Raw genomic sequence first — 7,941 nt, forward strand, 5'->3', positions numbered from 1 at the left:
CAGATAAAAGCTATTTCTCAACACTTGGGTGGATTGCAAGTCTCAGCTATTAATGCCCAAGATGTTTCTTATGAAAAACTTGCAACTAGCGATTCTAAGTCAGTGGTCTTCTGAGGCTGAGAAGTTGCTTGCTGAGGTTGCTGTGGCTCAGATGATTGAAATTGGCGGTTATTGAAATTATTCTGGTTAAAACTGCTTTGCGAATTATTAAAATTATGTGGCCTCTGATGTTGCTCTCTCCACCCAAAGTTTAGGTGATCTCTCCAACCTTGATTAAAGTTCTTGGCATATGGATCATTGTTGGGATTTCTAGGAGCATTCCCCATAAAGTTGACCTGTTCAGGATAAAATTCAGCATATTCATAATTCTCACCTTGAGTGAAGCCACCATTCATGTCATATGGAGTCTTTTGAGGGGCATTCTGAGCACTAACAGCTGAAACTTGCATCTCACTCAAGTGTATACTAATTTGTTGAGACATGGTCTTGTTCTGAGCAAGAATAGCATGCAAGGCATCCACTTCCAAGATTCCTTTCTTCATAGAGGACCTCTCAAAAGAGTATAAATATTGGTTGTTAGAACCATCTCAATCAACTCATTAGCCTTTTCAGGAGTCTTCTTCATATGTAGAGATCCACCTGCAGAATTATTCAGAGATATTTTAGCCATTTCAGAGAGTCCATCATAGAAAATCTACAACCGGATCCAATCTGAGAACATCTCAAGAGGGCACCTCCTTATCATTGATCATAATTCTTCAACTCCTCCCCTCTCACTGTGAATCTTCTCCCTATGTCCTCATGGATCAGCTCAATATGCTCAAGAGAGAGGATTTTGTTTACTGTATAAGGTAACCCTGGATGTTGAGTCATCACCACTTTTAACCCTGGTGAGAAACCTTCAGTGGGTATCTTTTTGTTTCTCCAACCCCTTGGCACTTTCTTCTTGGGAACTTTCTCCTTGGTGGATGACACACACACAACACTAAACTTAGGTTTGATGTCAAGGGAATTTTGTTTTTTGTCACTAAAGGAGGCTTGAGCTACAGACCCTATTGTGCATCATCAGGGGGTTTTTGAAGGTTTGGATCAATGAGCTCAGTCTATATACACCTTTCCTCTTCACCTAATGAAAGCATATGTTTGAAGATATGAAAGACCTACTACTCTTCATGCACTCTGAGCACTAGTTCACCCTCCTCTACATCAATTAGAGCTCTTCCAGTGGCTAGGAATGGCCTCTGTAGGATTATAGAGGCATTGTCATCCTCCCCATGTCAAGAATATTTTAGTCGGCTGGGAGGAAGAACTTCTCCACTTTGACCAAGAGATTCTCCACTATTCCATGTGCATATTTCAGAGATTTGTCCACTATTTGTAATGCTATCCTTGTTGTAATGCATATTTCAGAGGCGATGTGCATATTTCATGAAAGATCATACAAGGCTTTCACAAAGGTTGTGCTCCTAATGGTGCATGAAATTTGAAAGCTCCCTGGATCTGGCATCTTCCTTGGCAAATTACTCTGAATTTTGGCACTACATTCCTTAGTCAGGACCACTGTCCCATCTCCCTTTAAAGTCCTCTTCTTGGAAAGGAAATCCTTCATGAACTTGACATAGAGAGGCGTTTACTCTAAAACCTCAGCAAAAGGAATATTGATTTGTTACTTTTGGAAGACTTCCAAAAAATTTGAAACTGCTTGTCCATGGTCTCCTTTTGAAGCCTCTGAGGATATGACATATTTGGCTTGTACTCAGGTGCTTTAGGCTTCGTCGGATATTGCTCAAGATCAACCGAAAAAGGATTATCAGGGTGCCTCTCATGGGCGTGCTTCTCCTTGGCTTGTGTCTTCTCCGGAGCTTCTTTTTCAACTGGTCCCTCAGTAACTTGTGCTTCCTCATTAACCTTAGCTTTTGAACCTACTACTGGTCCACTTACCAAGGTGATAACCTTGCACTCTTCTCTTAGATTTAGAATTGTGTTACTAGAAAAGAAATAACCTTTGATCAATTTCAGCAACTTTTGTGGCTTTTGACCGATCTGAACCTCCAAGTTCCTAAGTGAAGCTCTGATTTTCTTCATGAAACTAAGAGTACTCTTGGAGAGCTCTGCAACTATGGAGTCTAAGTCAGAGTACTTATGAGAATTAGATGGTGGATTATTGTTGTTGAAATTACTCTGATTGAAACTTTTTTGATGGACCTAATTGTTATTAAAATTCTGGTGCCTCTGTGGTTGATTTTCCCATCCAAAATTTGGGTAATTCCTCTACCCCAAATTTTATGTCTTGGAGAAAGGATCATTATTGGAGGGTCTAGCGGAATAGCTGGTGCACGAAATTGTGATCCCTGGTAATGGTTCCAAAAACTTGGTGCTCTAATCTTAATTCATAATTTGTCACAACTTCGATACAACTAACCAGCAAGTGCACTGGGTCGTCCAAGTAATAAAACCTTACGTGAGTAAGGGTTGATCCCACGGAGATTGTTGGTATGAAGCAAGCTATGGTCATCTTGTAAATCTCAGTCAGGCGGATATCAAATGGTTATAGAGTTTTCGAATAATAATAATAAATAAATAGAAAATAAAGATAGAAATACTTATGTAAATCATTGGTGAGGATTTCAGATAAGCGTATAGAGATGCTTTCGTTCCTTTGAACCTCTGCTTTTCTGCTGTCTTCATCCAATCATTCCTACTCCTTTCCATGGCAAGCTTTCTGTAAGGCATCATCGTTGTCAATGGCTACATCCCATCCTCTCTGTGAAAAAGGTCCAAATGCTCTGTCACGGCACGACTAATCATCTGGAGGTTCTCGATCATACTGGAATAGGATTCACCCTCCTTTTGCGTCTGTCACTACGCCCAACACTCGCGAGTTTGAAGTTCGTCACAGCCATCCCTTCTCAGATCCTACTCGGAATACCACAGACAAGGTTTAGACTTTTCAGATCTCAGGAATGGCCATCCATGGGTTCTAACTTATACCACGAAGATTCTAATAACTCGGACTCGGTCCCCTGTATTAGATATCCAAGAGATATTCATTCTAGCTTGTTTGCATGTAGAACGGAAGTGTTTGTCAGGCACGCGTTCATAAGTGAGAATGATGATGAGTGTCACATAATCATCACATTCATCATGTTCTTGGGTGCGAATGGATATCTTAGAAGCGGAATAAGTTGAATTGAATAGAAAAACAGTAGTACTTTGCATTAAATCATGAGGAACAGCAGAGCTCCACACCTTAATCTATGGAGTGCAGAAACTCTACCGTTGAAAATACATAAGTGATAATGGAGTTCATTGGTCTCGGCCCCAGAGGGGAACCGGAGTAACCAAAACTTTGAATACAATGATAAAAAGTTCTATATATACTAGACTAGCTATTAGGGTTTACAGAAGTAAGTAATTGATGCATAAATCCACTTCCGGGGTCCACTTGGTGTGTGCTTGGGCTGAACTTGAAGTTTACACGTGCAGAGGCTTCTTTTGGAGTTGAACGCCAAGTTGTAACGTGTTTTTGGCGTTCAACTCTGGGTTGTGACGTGTTTCTGGCGTTTAACTCCAGACTGCAGCGTAGAACTGGCGTTCAACGCCCTTTTGCATTGTCTAAACTCGAGAAAAGTATGAATTATTTTATATTGCTGGAAAGCCCTGGATGTCTACTTTCCAACGCCGTTGAGAGCGCGCCATTTGGAGTTCTGTAGCTCCAGAAAATCCACTTTGAGTGCAGGGAGGTCAGAATCCAACAGCATCAGTAGTCCTTCTTCAACCTCTGAATCTGATTTTTGCTCAAGGCCCTCAATTTCAGCCAGAAAATACCTGAAATCACAGAAAAACACAAAAAATCATAGTAAAGTCCAGAAATGTGAATTTAACATAAAAACTAATAAAAACATCCCTAAAAGTAACTAGATCCTACTAAAAACATACTAAAAACAATGCCAAAAAGCGTATAAATTATCCGCTCATCACAACACCAAACTTAAATTGTTGCTTGTCCCCAAGCAACTGTAAATCAAATAGGATAAAAAGAAGAGAATATACTATAAATTCCAAACTATCAATGAAACATAGCTCCAATAAGATGAGTGGGACTTGTAGCTTTTTGCCTCTTGAATAGTTTTGGCATCTCACTTTATCCATTGAAGTTCAGAATGATTGGCATCTATAGGAACTCAGAGTTCAGATAGTGTTATTGATTCTCCTAGTTCAGTATGTTGATTCTTGAACACAGCTACTTTATGAGTCTTGGCCGTGGCCCTAAGCACTTTGTTTTCCAGTATTACCACCGGATACATAAATGCCACAGACACATAATTGGGTGAACCTTTTCAGATTGTGACTCAGCTTTGCTAAAGTCCCCAATTAGAGGTATCCAGGGTTCTTAAGCATACTCTTCTTTTGCTTTGGACCTTGACTTTAACCGCTCAGTCTCAAGTTTTCACTTGACACCTTCACGCCACAAGCACATGGTTAGGGACAGCTTGGTTTAGCCGCTTAGGCCAGGATTTTATTCCTTTAGGCCCTCCTATCCACTGATGCTCAAAGCCTTGGGATCCTTTTTATTACCCTTGCCTTTTGGTTTTAAGGGCTATTGGCTTTTTGCTCTTGCCTTTTGGTTTTAAGAGCTTTTGGCTTTTTCTGCTTGCTTTTTCTTTTTCTTTCTATTATTTTTTCGCCATTTTTCTCTCTTTTTTTTCCCACAAGATTTCTGTATTCACTGCTTTTTCTTGCTTCAAGAATAAATTTTATAATTTTTCAGATTATCAAATAACATTTCTCCTTATCATCATTCTTTCAAGAGCTAACATATTTAACATTCTTAAACAACAACTTCAAAAGACATATGCACTGTTCAAGCATTCATTCAAAAAACAAAAAGTATTGTCACCACATCAAAATAATTAAACTAAGTTCAAGGATAAATTCGAAACTCATGTACTTCTTGTTCTTTTGAATTAAAAACATTTTTCATTTAAGAGAAGTGATGGATTCATAGGACATTCATAACTTTAAGACAAAGTTACTAAATACTAATGATCATGTAATAAGACACTAACATAGATAAGCACTTAACATAAATAAAACAAAAAACAGAAAATTTGAGAACAAGGAATGAGTCCACCTTAGTGATGGTGGCGTTTCCTTCTTGAGGAACCAATGATGTCTTTGAGCTCTTCTATGTCTCTTCCTTGTCTTTGTTGCTCCTCCCTTATTGCTTTTTGATCTTCTCTAATTTCATGGAGGATGATGGAGTGCTTTTGATGTTCCACCCTTAGTTGCTCCCAATAATTGTGTGAAGGAAAATGTATCCCCTGAGGTATCTCAGGGATCTCTTGATTTGCAGTCAAATATTCTACCACTGAGCTATAGACCATTGAGATGAATCTCTCCATCTCCTATGACTTGGAGGTGGAAGCTTTTGTCTTCCATTTCCTCTTTCTAGAGGTTTCTCTGGCCTTAGGTGCCATCAATGGTTATGGAAAAACAAAAAAAAGCTCTGCTTTTACCACACCAAACTTAGAATGTTGCTCGTCCTCGAGCAAAAGAAGAAAGAATAGAAGAAGAAGAAGATATGGAGGAGATGGAGGGATGTGTGTATTCGGCTATATGGGTGGGATTGGGTGGGAAAGAGATTTTGAATTTTGAAGGTAGGTGGGGTGTATGGATGTGAGTGGTGAAGAGGTGATGGGGAAGATAGATTGAGGTGATATAGGATTATGAGGAGGGAAGGTGAGTGGAGGTATGTGGGGATCCTGTGGGGTCCACAGATCCTGAGGTGACAAGGGTTTACATCCCTGCACCAATTAGGCATGTAAAATGCCTTTGCATGCATTTCTGGCATTTAGACGCCGAAGTGATGCTTGTTCTGGGCGTTCAACGCCAGCCAGATGCTCCTTACTGGCGTTTAAACGCCAGTAAGCCCTTCCTCCAGGGTGTCCTGTTTTCAATGCTATTTTTCATTCTGTTTTTTATTTTTCAGTAATTTTTGTGGCTCCACATGATCATCAACCTAATAAAACATGAAATAACAAAGAGAAAATAAAATAAAAATGATTAAATAACATTGGGTTGCCTCCTAACAAGCGCTCCTTTAATGTCAATAGCTTGACAGTGGGCTCTCATGGAGCCACACAGGTGATCAGGTCAATTTTATAGACTCCCAACACCAAACTTAGAGTTTGGATATGGGAGTTCAACACCAAACTTATAGTTTGGTTGAGGCCTCCCAACACCAAACTTAGAGTTTGACTGTGGGGGCTTTAGTTGACTCTGTACTGAGAGAAGCTTTTCATGCTTCCTCTCCATTGTTACAGAAGGAGATTCTTGAGTTTTAAACACAAGGTTGTCCTCATTCAGTTGAAGGATCAATTCTCCTATGTCTACATCAATCACAGCTCTTGCTGTGGCTAGGAAGGGTCTTCCAAGGATGATGGATTCATCCTCTTCCTTCCCAGTGTCTAGGATTATGAAATCAGCAGGGATGTAAAGGCCTTCAACTTTTACTAACACGTCCTCTACCTGACCATAAGCCTCTTTTCTTGAATTGTCTGCCATCTCTAATGAGATTCTAGCAGCTTGCACCTCAAAGATTCCTAGTTTCTCCATTACAGAGAGTGGCATGAGGTTTATTCCTGACCCAAGGTCACATAGAGCCTTCTCAAAGGTCATGGTGCCTATGGTATAAGGTATTAGGAACTTTCCAGGATCCTGTTTCTTCTGAGGCAATCTCAGTTGATCCAATACATTTAGTCCATTGGTGAACAGGGGAGGTTCATCTCCCCAAGTCTCTTTACCAAATAAATTGGCATTCAGCTTCATGATTGCACCAAGGAACTTGGCAACTTGCTCTTCAGTAACATCCTCATTCTCTTCAGAAGAGGAATACTCATCAGAGCTCATGAATGGCATAAGGAGGTTCAATGGAATCTCCATGGTCTCTAGATGAGTCTCAGATTCCTTTGGTTCCTCAGAGGGGAACTCCTTATTGATCACTAGACGTCCCAAGAGGTCTTCCTCCTTGAGATTCACGTCCTCCCCTTCCTCCTTGGATTCGGCCATGATGGTTATATCAATGGCCTTGCACTCTCCTTTTGGATTTTCTTCTGTATTGCTTGGGAGAGTACTAGGAGGGATTTCAGTGATCCTTTTACTCAGATGGCCCACTTGTGCCTCCAAATTTCTAATGGAGGACCTTGTTTCATTCATGAAACTCAGAGTGGCCTTAGATAGATCAGAGACTAAATTTTCTAAGCTAGATGGATTCTGCTCAGAATTCTCTGTCTGTTGCTGAGTGGATGATGGAAAAGGTTTACTATTGTTAAACCTGTTTCTTCCAGCATTAGTAAAGCCTTGTTGAGGCTTTTGTTGATCATTCCATGAGAAATTTGGGTGATTTCTCCATGAGGGGTTATAGGTGTTTCCATAAGGTTCACCCATATAATTTACCTCTGCTATTGCAGGGTTCTCAGGATCATAAGCTTCTTCTTCAGAAGATGCCTCTTGAGTATTGTTAGATGCAGCTTGCATTCCATTCAGACTCTGAGAAATCATATTGACTTGCTGAGTCAATATTTTATTCTGAGCCAATATGGCATTCAGAGTATCAATTTCAAGAACTCCCTTCTTCTGAGGCGTCCCATTACTCACAGGATTCCTCTCAGAAGTGTACATAAACTGGTTGTTAGCAACCATGTCAATAAGTTCTTGAGCTTCTGCAGTCGTTTTCTTTAGGTGAATGGATCCACCTGCAGAAGTATCCAATGACATCTTAGCTAATTCAGACAGACCATCATAAAATATATCCAGGATGGTCCATTCTGAAAGCATGTCAGAAGGACACTTTTTGGTCAGTTGCTTGTATCTCTCCCAAGCTTCATAGAGGGATTCACCTTCTTTCTGTCTGAAGATTTGAACATCCACTCTAAGCTT

At 40.2% G+C, this 7,941-nt stretch overlaps 1 non-coding gene across 1 annotated transcript; it reads left to right on the forward strand.

Annotated features, from left to right (window-relative positions):
• Positions 1-7,833: 7,833 nt before the first annotated feature.
• LOC112745121 (small nucleolar RNA R71) lies at positions 7,834-7,941 on the forward strand. The gene has a single exon (XR_003173065.1). It is a non-coding gene; the product is annotated as a small nucleolar RNA R71 (small nucleolar RNA).

This window comes from Arachis hypogaea, chromosome 14, assembly GCF_003086295.3.
Source record: "Arachis hypogaea cultivar Tifrunner chromosome 14, arahy.Tifrunner.gnm2.J5K5, whole genome shotgun sequence".
NCBI classification, from domain to species: domain Eukaryota; kingdom Viridiplantae; phylum Streptophyta; class Magnoliopsida; order Fabales; family Fabaceae; genus Arachis; species Arachis hypogaea.